Here is a 19,838-nt window from a genome sequence, read left to right as displayed (position 1 = left end):
AGAGGTGGAGGAGGGAAGGAAGGGAAAAGGGATTTAAAAAGAATCAAAGAAAAAATGAAAATAGATATTTTTCAAATAAGAAGGGGATCAAAAGTTAGAGGGAGCAGTGAGGGATGGGAGGAAAAGGGGATGAAAAAAGAATTAAAATAATGTACAGGTAGCAACTTCTCACAATGAATGTAATCATCATGTAATGCAAACATATACTAATAAAAAAATGAAAAAAAAATGAACAGGTAACGCTGACCCTGCTCACTAGAGAATGAGGAGGAAAAACACAACTAACTTGAAGTAACTAGTTAGGTTACATCAGTTTGGTAATGAAAGCATAATACATTTTACAATTTTTTATACAAATAACAATATATCACTGTGGCATTCTATGTCCTTCTCTCTTTGTTTTACAGTATATTTTGTAGATGATTTTACATTGGTATGCAGAGGAGTCTCTGCATTTTAATAAGTATACATAAAATTTCATTTTATAGATCTCTATTTAATCATCTTCTCTATGGATAGATAGATAATTGTTTCTCAAACTTTAAGATGTGCAGAAATTACTGGGGATTTGCTAACAATGAGATTCTAATTTGTCAGGTCTGGGGTGGGCTTGAGATTCTACATTTTTTTTTTTGCATGGACAGATGAACCTTTATTTAAAAAAATAGCACTTCAAATAAATTAAAAGGGATAACCGTCGAGTGTTCAAATTGTGAAGAAATAATTGAAAACTTAGAGAGACTCCAAGCTGCAGTCTTCTAACCTCATTCTTTGTCCAATGGCAAAAATCCACACATCTCAGTACTCCCACTCCCCTTCTTCCCCACTGAGATGAGGGAAGCAATTGCAAGCAGGAGACCAGACGGAGGAGAAAGCTGCATTTGATTGCAATGAACATTGCCACGTACTTGCTAATACGTGTTTCACTTTATGACCAAATGTATTCCTTCAAAAATAAAAAAGGGGAGGGGGAAGCTGCATATCTTTAAAAATTGAAATTATTTAGGGATAAAACACTCACTCTAGTGCCTTTAATGGGCCATAGCAACTTTTTTCCCTCCGAAGTCAAACACCATCCCCAGCTGAGCCTTTATGCTGCAAGCTTTTTAGGAGATGTTACCTAAACTTTATTAAAAGAAAAGAACAAGCTTAAATATAGACACTGGACTAGCCCAGTCTATATTTTCAAGTCCACAGTCTTCATCTGAAGCATTGTGTCAGGGACTCCCATGACGCAATGTAAGTTTTCAAGTTCACAGTACATGGAACCAGTTTTTCTTTTTAATTTTTTTCCTCACTCAGAGCAGCCACACACAGTGGCTGTTGACACTGGAAACTTGGTAGGGGCCTTTTCCTATAAGGCCTGGCCAGAGCTGCCCAAGGTTTCTCCTCAATGAGAATTGATGCTGTCATGCTCTATGGATGGAAAAAAAAAGCAAGAAAATAAAAGCACCTGGTACAGGTTTCGTGAGATCTATTCAGATTTGCTATGTTCCAAACCCATTGCTGAATGCCACTTGTCTACTTCATGTGTTGAACAGTCTGTGGCCTTGGAATAGGTCTCAATTTGAAGAACTGTTATTGGATGCCCCAGAGGTTGATGCAACAGCAGCTCCAGCAGGGCTACTTGTGGAGACCGACTTTTGAATGTGAGGCAGCAAGTAGGGGTCACAGGCCAACTGCTGGACATCAACGCAGTCCTCCTTTCGGTAGGCCAAGCATCGCCGGATAAACGCCTTTGCTTCAGGTGTTAACAACTGACTTCGGTGGGAACTGCACTTCAGTAGCTTTAAGAATAGTATTCTTCTGTAGAATGTCCTGTTGGGACTGGTTGTGGCCAAAAGGCTTTCTTCCATAAAGATACTGGTAGAAGATTACACCCAGTGACCAGACATCCACTTTTTTTGAGATCTTTGGTGGTTCTTTCCCAACCACAAAACACTCTGGTAGTAAGTACCAATAAGTACCAGCACCTTGTGATGTTAGCTCCATGCCATCCACAGAACTGTAGCTATCATCATCCATGATCTTGGAAAGACCAAAATCTGTAATTTTTATTTCTCCACATGCTGTACCATTTACTAAAAGAATATTACCTGGTTTGAGGTCATAGTGTATAATGGGAGGTTTTATTTCATTTAAGTACTTTAAAGCATTCACAATCTGCATGATAATGGATTGGGCTTCTTTCTCCGACATTAATTTGTGCTGTTTCAGGTAGAAGTCCAGATCATTTCCCTCACGGTACTCTAATACTGTACAAAATGAGTCAGTGTCCAATGAAAAGTAATCATACAGCTTAACTATTCTGGGATGACCTAATTCTTTGTGAATACGGTATTCCCTACATGCATGCTTGTGGTAATTCTCCTTCTTCTCATCTCTCCAGTTTTTATATAACTGGTGAATTTTCACAGCTACAAATCTTTGCTCTGTTAGATCAAATGCCTTGTAAATTTCACTGAAACCTCCTCTACTCAAAAGATGTAACAAGTATCTGTCACTGAAGGTTGGATGATTTTTAAATTGTGAATTATCTTCATTATGTATCCTTTTTAGTTGCCTGATATGTAAATTTCTAACCCTTTCTAGCCTTTCCAGCTCAGCCTGGATCTCTGCTTCCTCCTTTTTCAGATGGTCTAATCTGAGTTTGAAGATTTCTTCTTGTTCATGGTATTCTGCTGTTAACGTTTCAGTTTCAGCTCTATTGGTCTTGCTTTTCAACTATTTCTGCTCATTGGTTGCTGGAGGAGCCTGAACCATGGCAGGAGGTTTCCGCTTGGCTAACATTTTCCGTTGTCTTTCTGTCTCTTCTCTCTGAGAATTTATCCTTTCTTGTTGCTTGTTAAAATTCTGGAAAGCATAACTATCTGTCCATTGTTCAGTAAAGGAGGCCCCATGTAGGACAGGAGTAAAGTGGCCCAATCTCAAGCAGTCCTGCATGCTCTTATCTCTACATGCCATCTTCTGGTTTTGACTTTTCTATAAGGAGTTTCTTGCTCATTGCGACACATCTATTTAATTGTTCTTTGTATTTCTCTAGCATCTTTTGCTGTTCGTCAATTTGCCGTCTTAAATCACAGTTGGCTCTTAATAAATCATCTATTCTTCCTTCCTTCTTTTCCAAGTCAGAATTCTTACTATTTTCTAGTGCAGATATTTTTTCTATTGCGAGGTCAGAATGGGTCTGTCTGTGCTGGATGGAGATCTGCTTTTGGGAGCTTCAGGAATGCTCTGTGTTGCCAGATCCTGTAGAAGAGGGACTGTTTTGTTGAGCTGATACAAAAGTGAAGCAGAGGCAGGCCCCCTTTGTGCTAACTGCTCTGTGTCAAGCCAAGGTTTTGCTAGGATCATTGGCGTGAGGGTTGGTAGAGAAGATTGCTCCTCTGACGCCTCCTCCACAGCACTGCCATCTAAACCATAGAGGGGTTGCTCTACTCGCCGCTGTAAGGGATTGGATAAGGAATGTTGCAGTGAGAATCATGCAACTGGTGGAACACTTCTCCCAGGGCTGGTTCCTGGCCCACATCCCCCAGCAAACTCAAAGTAATCACTAATTTTATGTCCCCTAGGAGTGCCTTTCCCTTGGCTAGTTTCATATGGCTCAGCTTTTCTTTTCCGATTTCGGTGGTCATTCTGCTTTTTCTCAGGAGTCTCCACTTGTTTATCACTCAAGGATCCCACGCTGCACAAACTCTGGTTGGAAGACTCACTATTGAGTGGGCCCTTTCTAACTCCAACTCCAGTAAACCTGGCCTCTAATAATTCCTGCTGATTTGGTTCCAGGCTATACAGTTCTTCCATCATTTCTGCCGCCGCTCCACGCTCGTTCCAGGAGGGGCCCCTACCCGGCCCGGCAGTGGGCCACTCCGCTCTACCCCTAGGCAGGCCCAGGGCTGAGCCAGGGCCTCTCTTGAGCCCCGAAACCCCCGACCCAGGCAGCCTTCGCCCACGCCTGGCTCCACGAGAGGGCGGGGGGTCGGGGGAGGGGGGCCGTGGAGGCCGCTGATCCCCGGACTCGGACTCGCATACAGAGCCAGGCACCTGAAGCAGGGCGGGTCCCAGGCAGCCGCGGGGGCGCTCGGGACCAGTCTCCTGGCGCCGACGAAGGCCAAGGGAGGCACAGGAGGGCCCAGGCCTGGCCGAGATTCTACATTTTTGAGCTGCCAGCTGATGCTATACTTGCGGTTGGTTGACTGCCCTTTGGAAGACAGGATTCAGATTATGTTTAATATTTTTTCACTATAAACAATGCTTCAATAAGTATTTTTGTAAGGAACTTTTACAATGTGCAATCTATTTCATGGGATAAATGTATAAAAATAGAATTTCTGGCCCTAGTAAATTAGATATTGCAAATTGACCTCCATAGAATGCCCCTTCTGCTTGTCTTCTGTGTCCGTTGCCCTCATGCCCCTCCTTGTAGGGAGTATGAATAGCAGGTTTTCTGTTTCTAGATCAAAATACCCAAGGTTGAGTAACTTATGAAGAAAACAGGTTTATTTAGTTCAAACTTTGGAAGGTGAAAGTCTGAGATCTGTTGAGTCCATTAGCTTGGCCTCTGGTAATGGTGTCATGGTGGATGATGTCCTGACAGGGGTACATGTGAGAGGGAGAGATCACACGGTAAGGCAGGAAGCCAGAGGGACTGAGGTTGCAGCCTTTCTGTGCCTAACAACTGTCACTCTTGCAAGAATTCACGATATGAAACCAGCATCAATAGCTTCTAAGGGTGATTGCCTGTAACTCAGTCATATTACATTAGGCCCTACTTCTTAAAGGTTCTGCCTCTTCTACTTGTTTTAAAAATTTTGTTTTATTGATACATTTTAGGTATACAATATAATGACATTCATCATTGGAAATTTGCACCTTTACATAATCTCTCTTGGTTCTTATTTTTTCCCCCTTCTCCTGCCCTCCCTTCAACCCCTCCATCCCTCCCTATTTACAAAGACTTTGCTTCCTTTTTTTTGCAATTTCTCATATTAATTCCATTCCCTTCTTTCCTTTCCCCTACCCCTCCCACTTCCCCTTTGCCCCTTTACTTCCTATTTCACATTATCTATTATACCTTTTAGTCCTTATTTACACTTTCAGTTTCTCACATTAGAGAAACTATTTGGTATTTACAAATGTGTGTCCTATTTATTTCACTTAAGAGTATCACCTCAATGTGCATCCATTTAGCAATAAATGTCTCTAATTTCTCATTTTTTTATGGCTGAGTAATACATGATTTTATTAAAAAAACACATTTTCTTTAGCCAGTCTCCAGTTGATGGGCAATTGAGCTGCTCCAAAGTTTTAACTATTACAAACTGTGCTGCTATGAACATGGGTGCACATATATCACTGTGGTATAACTTTTAATTCTTTGGGGAAGATACCCAGCAACGGAAGAGCTTGGTCAAATGGGACTAACAGTCCTAGTTCTTTGAGGTACCTCCATACTGATTTTCACAGTGGTTGCATCAGTCTCCACTCCCACCAGCAGTGGAGTAGGGTTCCTCTTTCCCCACAGCCCTGGCAGCATTTGTTATTGGTTGATTTCTTGATAGCAGCCATTCTTTCTGGGGTGAGGTAGAATCTTAGTGTTGTTTTTATTTTGATCTCTCGAATGGCCAGTGATGTGGAACATTTTTTTTATATGTTTATTTGGTATTTCTACTTGTCTGAAAAATGTTTGTTCATTTCAGATGGCCATTTTTGGATTGGGTCTTTCAATTTGGGAGGTCTGATGTTTTTAAGTTCTTTTTAGATTCTAGATAGTAGACCTTTGTCTGAGGAACAATAGGTGAGGATATTATCCCACATTGTGGGTTGTCTCTTCACTCTGGTGGTGGTTTCTCTTGCTATGCAGAAGCTTTTTAATAAGAAGAGATCCCACTTGTTGACTGTGCTAGTTCATGGGCAACTGAGGTTTTGTTCATAAAATCTTTTCCTACACCAGTGTCTTAGAGTTCTACCTAAATTCTGTTCTAGCTGGTTCAGCATTTCTGTTTTAATATTTAGATCTTTAATCCATTTTGATTTTAGTTTAGAGCATGGTCAGAGATATAGGTCTAGTATTAGTCTTTGGCAAGTTGAAACCCAATTTTTCCAGCACCATTTCTTAAAGAGGCTATCTTTCCTCCAGTGAGGGTGTTTGGCTCCTTTGCAGAAGATGAGATGGCTGAGTGTGTCTGGAGTTGTTTCTGCGTCTTCTAATTTGTTCCACTGGTCCTCAGGTCTGTTTCTTTGCCAGTACCATGCTGTTTTTATCACAGAAGCTTTGTAGTATAGTTTCAAGTTGGGGGTTGTAATATCCCTTGCCATGTCTCTGTTACCTATAGTTGCTTTTGCTATTCTGGGTCTCTTCTTGTTCCAAATGAATTTTTGGATTGTTTTCTCAAGGTCTGTGAAGTATACTGCTGGGATTTCAATTGGGATTGCATTGAATCTATACAGCAGACTTGGAAGTATGGCCATTTTCACTATGTTGATCCTTCCTACCCAGGAGCAAGAGGTGTCTTTCTATTTTCTGATATCGTCTTCAGTCTCTTATTTCAGAGTGCTATAGTTTTCAGAGTAGAGGTCTTTGATTTCTTTTGTTGGGTTGATTCCTAGGTATTTCAGCTTTTTGGATGCTATTGTGAAAGGAATTATTTGCCCTATTTCTCTCTCAGTGAGTCTGTTGTTTGTGTAGAGGAAAGCTATTGATTTTTGTGTGTTGACCTTGTATCCAGCTACTCTACTGAATTTGGTGATTAAGTGTGGAAGACCTTTGGTGGAGTTCTTGGGGTCTTCTATATAGAGTATCATGTCATCTGCAAATAATGACAATTTGACTTCTTCACTTCCTGTTTTTATTCCTTTTATTTCTTTCTCTTGTCTAATTGCTGTGGCTAGTGTTTCCAAAACTATATTGAACAGGAGTGGTGATAGTGGACATCCTTATCTTGTTCCTGATTTTAGTGTGAAGGATTTCAGTTTTTGACCATTTAGTATGATATTGGCTGTTGGTTTTTCATAGATGACTTTTATCAGATTGAGGTAGAGACCATCTATTCCAATTTTTTGTGGGGTTTTTATCATGAATATGAGTTGGATTTTGTCAAATGCTTTTTCTGCATCTATTGAGATGATCATATGGTTTTTGTCCCTGGCTCTATTGATATAGTGTATTACACTGATTGATTTGCATATGTTGAACCATCCCTGGATCCCTGGGATGAATACCACTTGGTCAGGGTCACTTCTTGATGATCTTCTGCATTCTATTTGCCAGTATCTTATTAAGGATTTTTGTATCTATGTTTATTAGTGAGATCAGCCTATAGTTCTCCTTTTTGGTTGGGTCTTTCTCTGGTTTGAGTGTTTGTTTTTATTTTGGTACTGGGGATCAAACTCGGGACCTTGTGTTTGCGAGGCAGGTGGTGGAACCACTGAGCTAAATCTCTGGCCCTTTCTCTGCTTTGAGGATTAAGGTGATGCTTGCTTCCAGGAATGAATTTGGGAGCATTGCTTCCCTTTCAACTTCATTGAAGAGTTTAAACAGTAGTGGCAGTAGTTCCTCTCTAAATGTCTTGTAGAATTCAGCAGTGAAGCCATCAGGACCTGGGCTTTTCTTAGTTGGTAAGTTTTTAATTATGTTTTCAATTTCTTTGATTGATATTGGGTTGTTTAGAATTTTTAGGTCTTCTTCCTTCAACTTTGGTAATTCATATGTGTCTAGGAATCTGTTCATTTCTTCTGTGTTTTCCATCTTATTGGTGTATAAGTTCTTGAAGTAGGTATTGATGATTCTCTGGATTTCTGCTGGGTCTGTTGTAATTTCATCCTTTTCATTCCTAATTGCATGTATTTGGGCCATTTCTTTCCTTTTTCTGATAAGGTTGGCTAAAGGTTTATCAATTTTCTTTATTCTTTTGAACAACCAACTCTTGGCTTCATTGATTTTTTGTATCATTCTCTTAGTCTCTATTGCATTGATTTCTCCTCTGATCTTTATAATTTCCTCCCTTGTATGAGCTTTGGGGTTGTCCTGCTCTTTTTTTTCTAGAAGCTTGAGTTTCAGCATCAGGTTGCTTAATTGAGCTCGTTCTGTTTTCCTAATATGTGTATGCACTGCTATGATTTTCCCTCATAAGACTGCTTTCATTTTGTCCCATAGATTCCGATATGTTGTATTGTTTTTGTCATTTAATTGAAGGAACTGTCTGATTTCTTATTTCATTTCCTCTGTGACTCATTGGTTATTCAGAAGTATGTTGTTCAATTTCCATGTGTTTATGAAATTTTTTGAGTTTCTTTTGCTATAGATCTCCAATTTCATCCCACTATGGTCTGATAATATACACGGGATAACTTCAATTCCTTTGTACTTACTTAAACATGTTCTATGAGCGAGTATGTGGTCTATTTTGGAGAATGACCCATGTGGAGCTTAAAAGAATGTGTATTCTGATTTGTGGGTGGAACACTCTGTAAACCTCTGTTCAGTTCATTTGTTCAAGATTTTGATTGAGTTCTAGTATTTTGTTGATTGTGTTTTGTCTAGTTGATCTATCTATTTGTGACAGTGGGGTATTGAGTTCCCCCACTACAATTGTATTAGTGCATATATGACTTTTCATGTCCGTTAGTATTTGTTTTATATAGTTGGGCATGCTAGTGTCTGGTGCATAGATATTTATGATTGTCATCTCTTCCTCTTGGATTGTTCCCTTTACGAGGATGTAGTGTCCTTCTTTGTCTCTCTTAATCAGTGTTGGTTTGAAATCCACTTGATCTGCAAAGAGGATAGCTAGTGATGCTTTCTCTCTGGTTCCTATTGTATGGAGTCTTGTTTTTCACCATTTAACTTTCAGTCTATGAGTTTGTTTTTGAATTAAGTGTGTTTCTTGTATGAAGCATATTGTTGGATCTTGCTTCTTGATCCATTCTGCCAGTCTATTTCTTTTGATTGGTAAATTGAGACCATTAACATTATTGGTTATAACTGATAGGTATTGACTTATTATTGTCATGACTTTTTCTTTTTGTTGAATTCTCCCACTTGGCATTTCATTTCTTGTCATGCCAGATGGGTTCATTCTTCTGGCCTTCCTGCAGTTGAGATCCTTGTTGTCTTTTCCTAGGCTATTGTGTAAAATTTTTTGGAGTGCTGGTTTGGAATCCATGAAGTTCCTAAGGTGCCCTTTGTCATGAAAGTGTCTTATTTCTCTATCAATTTTGAAAGATAGTTTTGCAATCTGGTTTGAAGACTGTTTTCCTTTAGGGCTTGAAGTACATCACTCCAAGCTCTTCTTCCCTAGAGGGTTTGTGTTGAGAAGTCTGCTGTGATTCTGATGGGCTTTCCTTTGTATGTGATTTGTTTCTTTTCTCTCACTGCTTGTAGAATTTTGTTCTTTTGTTGGTTTTCTGGAATCTTAACAATTATATGCCTATGTGTAGGTTTTTTTTGATCAAGGCTATCTGGAGTCCTATATGCCTCACTTATCTGCATGTCAAGTTCTTTACCCCTGCTTGGGAAGTTTTCTGCCATCACTTCTGTGAACAGTTTTTTTTATGTCATCTGCACTCTCTCCTGTTTCTTCATTGAACCTGATAAGTCTTATGTTATTCTTCTTTTTTTTTTTTGATTTTTACAAAAAGTTTATTCTCTTAAATCCAATGCATTCACAGGGAGTTAACATTTTCAATGTTCATCATTTCCACCAAGTGCAGCATTATCTAAGTAAACCAAAATCACTTTTATCATAGATGTAGCCAATGATTATTAATTCTTTTTTTAAAGGACCTAAACTCCAAAATTTTAGCACAGGTAGCTTTATTGTATGCTTCATCTAGTAGATGATTTTTAAAAATAGTGTGTAGAAATGAATAGTTTCAAACTATGTAAATATATTATACCATGTTATCAATCCACTAAATCAAAAGCAATTGCCAAGCTGAATAAATTACAAAGAAATAGTAATTCTGGCTTGAACAGAAATGTGTAGTGTTTTCAAAGCTCTTAACAGTTAACCACTAATATAATCTCCAAAGTTTAACCTAGAGCTGGAAGATAAGTTTCACAGTAATGTAATTTTAACCTCCTTTACATTCATTTTAATATATTACTAAGATGTGTATATTCTATGTCACAATGCTTTCCAGTGTTCACAATTTACAGTTTCAATTTGTACATATGTAAGTCACTAACAAGAGACAATTACTATACAAACTATCCCTAAAAAGAAAAAAACCACACCCTACACAGAACTCTGAACATGGTATGACTTAAAATAGATTAATGCAACATGATTTTTAATATTTTAGTAATTTTCTAAATACCAGCATGTAAACTTGCCTATTTAATATGAGTTACAATTTTATTCATTGAGAAATTACGTATTAATTTCCCTCAATCATTTCCACCTTATCTCAAAACTCTCTTTGACTTGCTTTATCTGATTCAGTGAATTTCAAACTTTTTTTGAAAAGGGGACTGAAGGAAGGCAATAAACTGTAAACAGAAAAAAGTTCTCAAATTAATCCTTTAAAATTTTTCTCTTCAATACAATTTAAAACTTAAAATTAAGTTACAAATTATTAAATGGACAATTGGACCTACCAATCTGGGGTTTAAATTTCTAAGTATGAGAACAGAAGAATAAAATATTTCATTCAATTCTGGAATTTAGAACAGTTATATGATTTGACTAGACTGGTCAAAGCAGTCAGAAATTTATAATTCAGTAGGTGGTTGGTTATTTTGCTTTTGGGGATGGGCAGTCAAACAAAAGAATGACAAATGAGGTGACAAAAACTTGTGTTTCCCATTTTTTGGGAGAGGGGGGTGCAAATCCCAGGATAGTGTAAATCTTGAAATCCATTTGACCTATTAAGTCAAAGATGAAATTTAAAAAAAATTTTTTAATAATCCCATTCTTTCTTTGAGTATAAAACTGATTGCTAGTCACATCTCCAAGTACAATCAGTGCTTTAACAGCTTTTTGAATGAAATATTAGTAAGGTCAAAAGGACAAATTACATTTGGAACTAAAAAATCTACTGAAGCACTATGTTCAGTTTTCAAATTGTTTATTAACATGACAACAGATTTGGCTGAAATCACTCTTGCACACAGTCACACCCACAACAAACACCCTAGCCACCAATCTGCTTTGCAACACAAGGCCATGTAGTCAGAGATGGCATTCTCTAAGCCAAACTTTAAACAGATTTAAAAAAGTAACTTCTAATTTTTACAGAAATGCTTCTTCAAAAAATATTTTCTCTCATTCCCTCATCTCCTATACTGAAGATGTATGTTTCTCCCCCAAGCTAAATCTGAACCCTCAAAATTGATTCCAGACAGAAAATCTCTGCAAATAAAATAAAAAACAAAAATAGAAAAATTATAGTTTTATATATGTATATATATGTTTATATATGTATATTTATACTGATTGGAATCCTCCAGTATTTAAAAATCACTTTAGAGATGAATTTTGGATCCTACTGCTCACAACTTCAAAATCCATAATGATTTAAGGATATACTTTCCGTATCCTCCCTGGCTACTCCCTCCCTTCCAAATCAGTTCAAACAGTCATGGTTCAAGTTTAATGGGAAGAGAGAAAGTTTCTGAGTTGTTTTTTGTTTGTTTTTACTTTGGTGATCTGGGTGGTACATACTGTTCTTTGCCATTACATCGAGTCACTCCCTGAGGTATAGCCGTATGGCTAAACTGGCATGTCTGTTCCCTCATTTTTCCAGCTTCTCCCCTGGGAATGGTATTGCCTCAGAAGCCAGAATAAGGAATAATCTTTACTAGCCTTTGCTTCTGGCTTCTCATGTGGTTTCTCAACAGACTTTTTAGGAGCTCTGTTCTCTTGGTTTTTGGTGGGAGACACTGCATTGGAGTGAAGTTCTCGTAGTGGCTGAACAAGAACTGGAGATGGGGGCTTTAGGGGGCTTCTGGCATGCTTCAGTGTAACTTAACTTTCAGGGTTCCTGTAGGGGCACAGCTATGGTTACATTTATGTTATTATTACATGGTAAAGTTGTATTTGCTCTTGATGGCTTTGCAATACTCAGGGAAGAAACTGGTATAGTCATCTGATTGATAACATCCTTCCGATCAATGGAATCATCTATTGTATCCTTTTCTTGCTGAGTGGTGCTTAATACTGGAAGCTCAGTTGTACATGGAGGACTGGTACTCATACTGAGTTGCTGGGCTGAAATACTGTCTGCCTGCTCATCTTCTGCAGGTATTGGGCAACTAACTTGCAAGTCTTCATTCTCCTTTTCTTTGCAGACAGCTTTAACGACATCAGACATTCTATTCTCCAAGAGGAGTTCACCTGGCATTCTTGATGAACTCCCAGGTAAAGGAGGAAAATTTGAAGCTAGTAAGTCATACTTTGGTGTTGGAGACTTTGCTTCAGTAGAAGGGTGGGGTCTTGCGATCCTTTCATCTTCTCGTCTTCGACCTCTGAAAAGTCCCCGTTTTGTTCCATTTGTAAAGTGGGAGTCTCCTTTGGAAGGTAAGTTTGCTCTTGATGCCCTGTTACTGGAGGGTTATGCAGTTCAGGTGCAAAGTTCCTTGAGCTAGATCTGTTCAATGGTCCATCCCCCAGTGACACAGAGCCCTCTGTTGAGCATTCTGTACCACTGGATGACCTAAAATGAGGCTTCAAACGATTTTTTGGGAATGGCCGACCCATATTCATAGCAGCAGCAATTGTTTTATAAGATCCTGGTGAGTTAAAGCCATTCACAAAATGACAATTGAGGAAGGGACCCAGTGGTGTTTCAAAGTAAGGTGCAGGACTTGGAGACCAAGACTGAGTCACAATACTATAAACTGAGTACTGCTGGTGAGGATTATACACAGGCTGCATAAAGACTGGCGAGGCATACTGTGCTTGAGCTTGGATGGGCTGACTATTCATATTAGAATCCATTAATTGATAACCATTCTTAGCAAAGAATGTATTGATGACTTTTATCCTTGCCATGATTGGCTTGCCCTGAAATGTTTTAACTTCTGCTCTTAAGTATTTAAATGCCTGTTGTGCATCAGTATCTGACTGGAAGGTGATGTACCAGTTGCTATTTGTGCAAACTCACAGCTTATCACTTTGGGGCAGCTTTCATTTTTGAACAAAGCTTTCAACTCCTCTACTGGTGTTGTTTCAGGAATCTCTCTGAGAATCACAACACAACGTTTATGACTTGGTCTCACTTTCTCCCCTTTCTCATCAACTTGTAACATTGGAGATGATCTTAACACTTCAAGAATTAGATCAAGATCTGTGGTCAACTTTGTTATTTCTTCCATGTTGGCAACTGTCCATATTGGGACGAACTGATCACTATCCATTTGGGATATCAAGTAAAGATCCTTTGATAAATTTTCTCATGAAAAATAGAATTCTAATTGTTTCTTCAGGCATTCTTTTAGATCTTCTGTAGAAATTGCCAAACTGCTTTCTCCAAAAATGTCATATATTTGGTAACTCATATCTTAGGGTCCTAAAATCATTCCCTCAGTTGGTTCTTCAATGCCAGTAGTATTTCTTGTGGTTTCACAAGATGGAGAATACATTATTTCATATTCTTTACACATATCTTCTGAAAGCTCTGTACTGCCCTCAGCCTGAGACCCTAAAGGGGCTGCTGTTTCATGCCAAGAGCTTTCAGTTCCATGAGTTGCAGGAGTGGCATCAGGATTTCCAGGAGGAATTTCTTGCCATACTTTGGCATTAGGATTTAAACCAGTCCCTTTAGATGTTACCTGCTCTACGAAGAGCAACATGTTTTCCTCTGCTCGGCCCAATCGTTCCCGACACTGCGACTCCAACTGGTTCACACCTATGTTATTCTTCTTTGCATCATCTAGCAACTGCTAGATTGATTTCTCATGGTCCTTTACAATTTTAAAGAAATTTTTCTTTTCCTTGTCACTAATTCCAATCTTATCTCTGAAATTCTGTCCTCACATTGGCTTATTTTGCTGCATAGACTTTCAGTGGAGTTTTCAATCTCCTGGAAATCTGTTTGCATCTGTTTTATGGATTCCATTTGTTTCCTATGTTGGGATTCCATCATGTTCCTGAGCTCTTCTATTTTTTTTATCTATGTCCTCTCTAGATTTATTAATCTTGTCTTGCACTATGGGCACAATTTCTGCTGTTACCTGAAAAATTATTTCTGATTTCATTTTTTTCCACATCCTCTTTTTTTGCTAGTGCAGGGAGTCCAGGTATTTGAGTATCAGAGTATTTCATCTTGTTTCCCTTTGGGGTTGCCTTAGGTGATCTGGAAGTCTGTTTCTGAGGATTGTTTACATGTCTTCTCATTTCAACAATGGTGGGGGGAGTGTAGGGGGGTTATTGGCACCTGCGTGGCTCACCTCCTCTGTGCTGGTAGTGGTGGTAGGTTGGCTGGGAAGCCTCTTACTCTGTGCTGGGAGATGTGGCTCATCAACCCAGAAGCCTCCTCTGTGCTGGGAGTGGTCTTAGTTTATCCCAGAAGCCTCCTCCTCTGTGCTGGGAGCTGTAGCATGTCGACCTGGAAGCCTTCTCTGTGCTGGGAGCAGTGGTAGGTTGGCACAGAATCCTCCTACTCTGCACTGGGAGCTGTGGCACATTGACCTGCAAGCCACCTCCTCTGCACTGGGAGCTGTAGCATGGTGACCCGGAAGCCTCCTCTTGCTGGGCTGCCTCTTCTTAATGCTGCCACAATGGGGACCAAAATTTGGGGACAAGAAACCCTTGAGGGATAAATGACATCCAAACCAAACACAATATTAATTTAAAAACAATATTTCTATTTCTCCTTCATATGAATAGCTTTATTTTATGAATTGAGATGCTTCATTATTATCAAACATATAGTTAAGGCTATTAGACCTACCATCATGAATTATAATTAGGTAGCATTTCTGTTTTGGTTTGTGTAACAATTTTTGCTCTGAATTCCAACTTAAGATGTGCCTTTGCCTGCTGCACTTTGGCGTATTTCCCTTTACAGTCCTATTTTTATTTCATGTTTTCCAACTTAAGTTCAATTTATCAATTAGTTCACTTGCATATGCATATTTAAAGTTATACATTACATAAGCTTGGAATTAATTTAGAAATGCGTTTCTCCCACCCTCATCATTTCATGAAATCACTTACTCTGTCTGTGTGCATTTTCAACAGTAGAGTTTCCTTCCCTGTCATTAGAGATAATGTTCTGAGTCATTTATCCCAATTTTCCAGAGCACATCATCTTCATTTCCTTCTAGAAGTTGAGATACCACAATTTCTTTATCCATGTGTAAAAATGTCAGTGCAGAAGCTACCCCATGACATAAAGAACCGTTCTTTATCATTCAGTTGTTTTACCCATTTGTCTGGAAGATGTCTATTTACAAGCTCCTTGATGTACCACCTTTCCTGTCTTGCTTTTTTCCTTTCAATTAATTTATGCATTTTATGCCGACCACATTAATATAGATATAAATGTCAAATGTTCTATGAGGCTTATATTGAAAATATTTTTTAAAAATTCCTTAATCCTTTTTCCGCACTTAGACAAGGCAACTACTTTGAATTCTTTTAACTTTTCTGATATTTTCTCTATGTTTCTAAATAACACATATTGCTATTTCTTAATATTTTAAAGTTTTAGATATAATCATTTGACTTCCTAAAATTAAAATGTTGATTAATTTTTTTCACTCTCTTCTTTTCCATTTTCTGTCCCAATTCTCCTAATGTGGTTATCTTACAATTTGGGGAATAAATACACATTCAATGTTTACATTGTATTTATTAGAGGAATATTATATAAAGTTGAGCTATGTGGTGGACCACAGTTTCATTCTTCTTGTATAACTTTCTATTTTCTATAGTTACCATGGACTTCCTCTCTTTCTTTTTTCCCCTCTGAATTTATCACTTATTTGCTCTCAGCTCTCTGACAGAAGTATAATGCCACTCTCAGTATGTTCATTCACTCTGTAACAATCTTCCCTTCCTGTTGCTCTGGGGCAGATCCCTGCCCCCTTTGCCTTCAGCTCACCAGTCACTCTGGGCTCCTGTCAGGCATCCAATGGACCCTCCTTTGACCTCTCTTACACTGGAGGCTGTATCTGAACTCCAGAGGTTTCTCTTTGGTTATTCTCATTTTGCTGTTGACTTCGCCCAGTAATTTTCTGAAACAGAGTGTATGGAAGACCACATTTTTGAGGATTATCATTGCTGAAAACATTCTTATTTGGCTTCCATAGTTAATGGGCAGTTGGCTAATAAAGGATTCTGGCTTTGATCCAACTTTCCTTCAGAATTTGAAGGCCCAGTGTTCAGCATTGCTGAGGAAGTGTTCAGATTCTGGATCCTTGGATGTGGTCTTAACTTCCTCCACCCTCTCTGAATGCCTGTGCTACTCCTTTGTATACCAGCACCCTGAGGTGCAGACAATATGCTTGTTCTCATTCATTTTTGATTATAGGCCCTTTCAACATGGAACTGCATGTGCTTCAGGTCATAAATAAGAAAATATTAATTTTTTAGACAGCTTTCTTTTGTTCTCTCTTCTCTTTCCAAAGTTTATATTCTCATTGAACATTTGACCTCCACAACTAATTCTCTAATTTTTCCTATTTATAATCTCTTTTCTCTTTTTATTCTCTTTTTAAAAAGATGTTCTTAAAAGATGTTTTTATCTTTATCATCTAAACTTTGAGGAGAGTAAAATATCCCACCCCAGTTCAGAGAAACTGCAGACCTCTGCAGATGCTGGGATGGCACCAAAGGAAATTTGCTTTATGAGGGAAATCTGCACTAGTGAAGTAAGCAGCCAGTGATGTAAACAGACTTTCCTGCCCGATATCCCCTTTCTGCCTAGGAAGGGATGTTTTCACAGGAAAAAGATATTTGAGATCTGATACCTGGCTCAGACAGGTGAGTTATACAGGTGAGTATTTCCTTGAGACTTTATCTGCATAAAAGAACAACTCTTGCTTAGTGTGTGTCTCTTCCTTTAAATGTCCATAGCTGGCACCATCTCCTTTCTACTTGGAAGTCCAAACCCCTAATCCTTCATCAAGCTCTTTGTGAGCTTCAATTCAGTTGGGCATGGTGGTGTTCATCTGTAATCCCCGCATTGTGTGAAGCTGAGGTAGGAGGGTGGCAAGGTCAAGCCCAGCCTGGCAATTTAGACTTAGTGAAATCTTGTCTCAAAATAAAGAGTAAAGAAAGGGGGCAAGGTGCTGGGAATGTAGTTCAGTGTAAAGGCCTTGAGCTCAATCCCCAATCTCTCTCTCTCTCACACACACACACACACACACGCACACACAAACACACAAATCTTCAATGATACAGCCTCCTTGGGTCTCATACTTTGCATATGGGTTCTGTGTTTCTGCACATATAAATCTGTCATTTTCCCCCTCTTCATCTAGTGTCAGTTTATTTGTAGACAAACATTATTTAGAAGGAAAAGAGTAAATTTAGAATTTCAAACTTGCCTCTACTTTTTACTGTTTTCAAATTCATACTATTATATACTGTATTGTTTAGACTCCTGAATATTTCTCCACACTATGTTTTCTTTTATTTTATCCCATTCTAATTTCCATGGAAGCAATAACTTCCCTTATCTTTCTGAGGATATTAACTATATTGTTTGGGAGAATTCCCTCTGTCCCCCTTTTTAACCTTTTTAAAAAGTCATTTTCCTATTTGGGAAAATTTTATTTCATATTACAGAGTTTCTGACTGGCTGCTGTTTAAGAGTGTGGCTTGGAAGTACTTATACATAGGCTACATCTTTTTTTTTGGTACCGGGGATCAAACTCGGGTCCTTGTGCTTGAGCAGCAGGTGGCGAAACCACTGAGCTAAATCCCGGGCCTAGGCTAAATCTTTGAAGGGTTAGGGGTTTAGACTTCCAAGTGGAAAGCAGATGGTGCCAGCTATGGACATTTAAAGGAAGAGACACACACTGAGCAAGAGTTGTTCTTCTATGCAGATAAAGTTTAAAGGTTTCATGGGGAGGTGATTAACTGGGCAGAGACCAGGCTGCTTCACTGAGAATCTCTTCCCCCCACCAGGCTGTCATATTTCCTCTTGACCAGCTTCCTTGGAGAGCAATCTGCCATTTGGCCTTCTACCCTGGGTTACGGGCTAGGGCAGGGGAAGATGGGGAAAGTACCCAGATGTGGGACTTCTGGGAGCAGAGTAGAGAAGAAGCCTGGACAGGCAGGCTTCACCTTGAACAGACTTTAAATTGATGCTCCTGTTTACTATCTGCCACTACGGCGGCCTCCAGTATCTTTCTGGGTTTCCTTCTTGAGAACTTGAACCTCTTTCCTGCTGGCCACAGAAGAAGGATCTAACTCCTGGTATAGACTTTAGCCACTCTGTTTGTTTTCAGCCACACTGACTCCTGCTAGGAAGGTCCTTAATGCTGTCCTGAGCCTGTCAGGAGTCCTGTGGTGTAGTGGGTTGGCTTTCACTTTCTGACCTGACCCGCTGCCTGCAGGCCAGATAGTAAGGCTCAGCTCTCTTTTTTCTGCCAAGTGTCTTTTTCCTCCTTCTCTTCTCCTTCAAATTCAAAAATTTTGTTTGTATCTCTTCCCTACTTCAATGTCCTCTCCTGTTCTCTTTGTTCTGGCTTTATGCCCTTTTCATCCCTTTCCTGTTACCTTTTTAGTCACATCTAGGAACAAAACAGAAATGAATATGTTCAACCCATGTTTAGCTGGAATCGGTCTGTACTTTTATTTCTACTCTTTCTGAAGCACTTTGTTTTAGCTGTGTCAGAGCCATCTTTCAAATGGGAAGCCTGATCTTATCCCTCTTTGGCTTCAAATCCTCAAGGTTCCTGATGTTTTCTTATGATGAAAGCTCCACGAAAATGCTCCTTTCACTTACTCTTTTCAAGCCCTGCTGAATTTTAAGCATGCTACTCCTTCTGCCTGGATCCTCTTCCCTAAGAACCCTTGGTCTGGTTAATTTCTGTTATGCTTTGGTGCTTGTCTCTAATTTCCTTTTTCAAAGAAGACTTTTCTGCCTTCAGGCCAGTCTGGTTCCCTGTTATGCACTTCAATAGTCCACTGCACATAAGTTTAAACCTAAGTAGTCATTGGATGTCTGTGTTCTTCACTGATGTCCACTCTTAGCCTTAGTGGTGAGTTTTGCTCAAGTTAGGGAGGTAGAGCCGCACTGTATGGGGAAAGGGAGTACTGTGTCCTCAGAGCATTGGTGCAGTGTTTGCATGGAAGATCATCCAAAATATACAAGCACAGTAGACCCTTCACTTACGAACTAAATTTGTTCATGTGGGCTGGTTGTAACTCCAGTTGGTCAGTTGAAGGTTCAGGCTCCTTTACACAGCCTTCAAAGTATCTCCTGAATATAGGCAGATCTCAGTGTCCTTAGAGAGGCATAGGCTGAGGATTTCTCAATTAACCCCACACAGGAAAGGGTGTTGTAATGTTCCTTCCAGAACTCTTGAAGGGTTAAATCTGTATCTGAGACCATCTGGAAGTACAAGTGGCCAGCATTCAGGTTATAACTCAAGACTTTGGTGGTAAGTTAAAACTAAAATTCCGGTCATCGCCCAAGTTGTTTGTATGTCAGGCTCGTCATAACTCCAGGGTCCACTGAATACAAGATTTACTTGTAACTGGTGGTGAATGAATGAATGTATTTGGAGCATGTATTTGGACTCAGAAATAGAGCATAGAGAAACTTCGAGATCGCCTGGCTTCATAGCTACTTTTTGCAGGCGAAGACATTGAGGCTCAGAGACAAAAGCAAAAGTTCCCCCAAACAGACCTGCACACATTCTTTTTAATGTTTTGGTA

General features: G+C 39.2%; 1 long non-coding RNA gene and 2 pseudogenes across 5 annotated transcripts in view; 1 reads left to right on the top strand and 2 right to left on the bottom strand.

The window, feature by feature from the left end:
* Positions 1–19,838, top strand: part of LOC106010406 (uncharacterized) — a 68,130-nt gene that overhangs the window by 28,199 nt on the left and 20,093 nt on the right. For 2 of the 5 annotated variants that reach the window (XR_002386761.2, XR_002386763.2), the window contains exon 3: positions 12,293–12,362. The exons of 2 other annotated variants lie outside the window; for them this stretch is intronic. This is a non-coding gene — a long non-coding RNA (uncharacterized LOC106010406). Of the gene's footprint in view, positions 1–12,292; positions 12,387–19,838 lie in introns of all 5 variants that reach the window. One more of the 5 variants, XR_002386760.2, reaches the window with a different exon arrangement.
* On the bottom strand, positions 1,517–3,781 carry LOC101712426 (serine/threonine-protein kinase tousled-like 2; annotated as a pseudogene).
* Positions 11,234–13,795, bottom strand: LOC101712784 (la-related protein 4-like; annotated as a pseudogene).

Source organism: Heterocephalus glaber, unplaced genomic scaffold (assembly GCF_053883595.1).
Source record: "Heterocephalus glaber isolate CG9 unplaced genomic scaffold, H.glaber_assembly_v1.0 deba00001429, whole genome shotgun sequence".
Lineage (NCBI taxonomy): Eukaryota > Metazoa > Chordata > Mammalia > Rodentia > Bathyergidae > Heterocephalus > Heterocephalus glaber.
This window is presented reverse-complemented; position numbering and strand designations above follow the sequence as displayed.